Source organism: Amblyomma maculatum, chromosome 5 (genome assembly GCF_055883805.1).
Source record: "Amblyomma maculatum isolate TAMU_Amacu chromosome 5, ASM5588380v1, whole genome shotgun sequence".
Taxonomy (NCBI): Eukaryota; Metazoa; Arthropoda; class Arachnida; order Ixodida; family Ixodidae; genus Amblyomma; species Amblyomma maculatum.
Genome location: NC_139348.1, coordinates 1,687,124 through 1,690,254, shown reverse-complemented (window position 1 = coordinate 1,690,254; position 3,131 = coordinate 1,687,124). Strand labels below are relative to the sequence as shown.

The window sequence follows — 3,131 nt, the reverse complement described above, 5'->3', positions numbered from 1 at the left end:
CGAGCCTGCCAGGAGTCGAACCTGGAATCTCCTGATCCGTAGTCAGACGCGTTATCCATTGCGCCACAGGCCCGGCTTGCTGTCAAGCTGCACTGAGGGGCACCTCAAAGGTTAGCCACTAGGGCTAGAGGAGAAATAGCCATATTACACGCAAGGAAGAACAGCTTCCCCTCCGGGAAAGTAGATATTATTCAGAACATTCCATGGGCGCCAGCGTAGGTGTATCAGAGAGAATGCGTACGAGACTTAATCGTCGAGGATGCCTTGAAAGATACCGGCTTGTCTCGGAAGCGTTGCTGTGGCAGAGTGAAGGAAAAATACTAATGGGACGTAAAAGAGAGCGAGCCTGCCAGGAGTCGAACCTGGAATCTCCTGATCCGTAGTCAGACGCGTTTTTCATTGCGCCACAGGTCCGGCTTGCTGTCAAGCTGAACAGAGGGGCACCTCGAAGGTTAGCCACAAGGGCTAGAGGAGAAATAGGCATATTACACGCAAGGAAGAATAGCTTCTCCTCCTGGATAGTAGATATTGTTACGGACGACAAGGAAGAAGAAGCGGGAAGTGGCGCGGGCAGGAGCGCTCGCGCTAGGCCCGCGAACATTCATTAAACGTCATCTACCATCGTCATCGGTCATGTTCTGTCTCCTGTCTTCATCGGCTTGCCGCTTCGTAACATTTGGTTGGAGGTGCGGCGTACGACATCCCCATCCTCGCCTTGGAGCATCGAGGCCATCTTCAAGCCGGGACCATCACCGAGGGCCCAGGGATATCGCCAAGCAGCTACGCCCCAGCCCTTCAAGCCCAGACCTGAACAACTACCACCGCCCAGCCCCCAGCCCGGACCTGAAGACAAGGAGAACAGACCAATCAGAACCGAGATGAAGGACCCGAAAGACCCGAATGACCCGAAGGAACCGATGGACACGAACACGCAACCCCCGCCCAAGCTGCCCGACGTGACCTCGAGCCATCGGTCCCATGGACTCTGGTGATGGATGGTTGACAGCTCCAAGGGAGGCAGATCACCCACGCATCAGACATCGTACCGGCAAGCCGTTCTATTCTTCTTCCTCTTCTTCAAGCATGCAGACACGCCCATTATCACGCCATAAAATCATTAACATCGCTAAACGTCCTCGTCCACGATCGGGAGGATCGCTCGGTGGCCCCGGGTCATGTTACGGACGACAAGGAAGAAGAAGCGGGCAGTGGCGCGGGCAGGAGCGCTCGCGCTAGGCCCGCCGCGAACATTCATTAAACGACATCTACCATTGTCATCGGTCATGTTCTGTCTCCTGTCTTCATCGGCTTACCGCTTCGTAACAATATTATTCAGAACATTCCATGGGCGCCAGTGTAGATGTATCAGAGAGAATGCGTACGAGACTTCATCGTCGAGGACGCCTTGAAAGATACCGGCTTGTCTCGGAAACGGCGCTGTGGCAGAGTGCAGGAAAAATACGAATGGGACGTAAAAAAGAGAGAGCCTGCCAGGAGTCGAACCTGGAATCTCCTGATCCGTAGTCAGACGCGTTATCTATAGCGCCACTGGCCCGGCTTGCTGTGAAGCTGTACTGAGGGGCACTTCAAAGGTTAGCCACTAGGTCTAAAGGAGAAATAGGCATATTACACGCAAGGAAGAATAGCTTCCCCTCCGGGATAGTAGATATTATTCAGAAGATTCCATAGGCGCCAGCGTAGATGTATCAGAGATAATGCGTACGAGACTTCATCGTCGAGGACGCCTTGAAAGATACCGGCTTGTCTCGGAAACGGCGCTATGGCAGAGTGAAGGAAAAATACGAATCAGACGTAAAAAAGAGCGAGCCTGCCAGGAGCCGAACCTGGAATATCCTGATCCGTAGTCAGGCGCGTTGTCCATTGCGCCACAGGCCCGGCTTGCTGTCAAGCTGTACTGAGGGGCACTTCAAAGGTTAGCCACTAGGGCTAAATGAGAAATAGCCATATTACACGCAAGGAAGAATAGCTTCCCCTCCGGGATAGTAGACATTATTCAGGAGATTCCATAGGCGCCAGCGTAGATGTATCAGAGATAATGCGTACGAGACTTCATCGTCGAGGACGCCTTGAAAGATACCGGCTTGTCTCGGAAACGGCGCTATGGCAGAGTGAAGGAAAAATACGAATCAGACGTAAAAAAGAGCGAGCCTGCCAGGAGCCGAACCTGGAATATCCTGATCCGTAGTCAGGCGCGTTGTCCATTGCGCCACAGGCCCGGCTTGCTGTCAAGCTGTACTGAGGGGCACTTCAAAGGTTAGCCACTAGGGCTAAATGAGAAATAGCCATATTACACGCAAGGAAGAATAGCTTCCCCTGCATGATAGTAGTTATTATTCAGAACATTCCATGGGCGCCAGCGTAGATGTATCAGGGAGAATGTGTACAAGACTTCATCGTCGAGGACGCCTTGAAAGATACCGGCTTGTCTCGGAAACGGCGCTGTGGCAGAGTGAAGGAAAAATACGAATCAGACGTAAAAAAGAGCGAGCCTGCCAGGAGCCGAACCTGGAATATCCTGATCCGTAGTCAGGCGCGTTGTCCATTGCGCCACAGGCCCGGTTTGCTGTCAAGCTGTACTGAGGGGCACCTCAAAGGTTAGCCACTAGGGCTAGAGGAGAAATAGCCATATTACACGCAAGGAAGAATACCTTCCCCTCCGGGATAGTAGATATTTTTCAGAACATTCCATGGGCGCCAACGTAGACGTATCAGAGAGAATGCGTCCGAGACTTCATCGTCGAGGACGCCTTGAAAGATACCGGTTTGTCTCGGAAACGGCGCTGTGGCAGAGTGAAGGAAAAATACGAATGGGACGTAAAAGAGAGCGAGCCTGCCAGGAGGCGAACCTGGAATCTCCTGATCCGTAATTAGACGCGTTATGTATTGCGCCACTGGCCCGGCTTGCTGTCAAGCTGTACTTAGAGCAGCTCAAAGGTTAGCCACTAGGGCTAGAGGAGAAACAGCCATATTGCACGCAAGGAAGAATAGCTTCCCCTCCGGGATAGTAGATATTATTCAGAAAATTTCATAGGCGCCAGCGTAGATGTATCAGAGAGAATGCGCACGAGACTGGAGCTTTGCGCCAACGGGACCCTCCAATCTTCAGAGGA

The 3,131-nt window shown here is 52.5% G+C and overlaps 4 non-coding genes across 4 annotated transcripts; all 4 read right to left on the bottom strand.

Moving 5' to 3' along the window:
- Window positions 1-73, bottom strand: TRNAR-ACG (transfer RNA arginine (anticodon ACG)). Its single transcript has one exon. It is a non-coding gene; the product is annotated as a tRNA-Arg (tRNA).
- Window positions 74-1,823: 1,750 nt separating this feature from the next.
- TRNAR-ACG (transfer RNA arginine (anticodon ACG)) lies at window positions 1,824-1,896 on the bottom strand. The gene has a single exon. It is a non-coding gene; the product is annotated as a tRNA-Arg (tRNA).
- A 268-nt stretch (window positions 1,897-2,164) lies between these two features.
- Window positions 2,165-2,237, bottom strand: TRNAR-ACG (transfer RNA arginine (anticodon ACG)). The gene has a single exon. It is a non-coding gene; the product is annotated as a tRNA-Arg (tRNA).
- Window positions 2,238-2,505: 268 nt separating this feature from the next.
- On the bottom strand, window positions 2,506-2,578 carry TRNAR-ACG (transfer RNA arginine (anticodon ACG)). The gene has a single exon. It is a non-coding gene; the product is annotated as a tRNA-Arg (tRNA).
- Window positions 2,579-3,131: the final 553 nt, after the last annotated feature.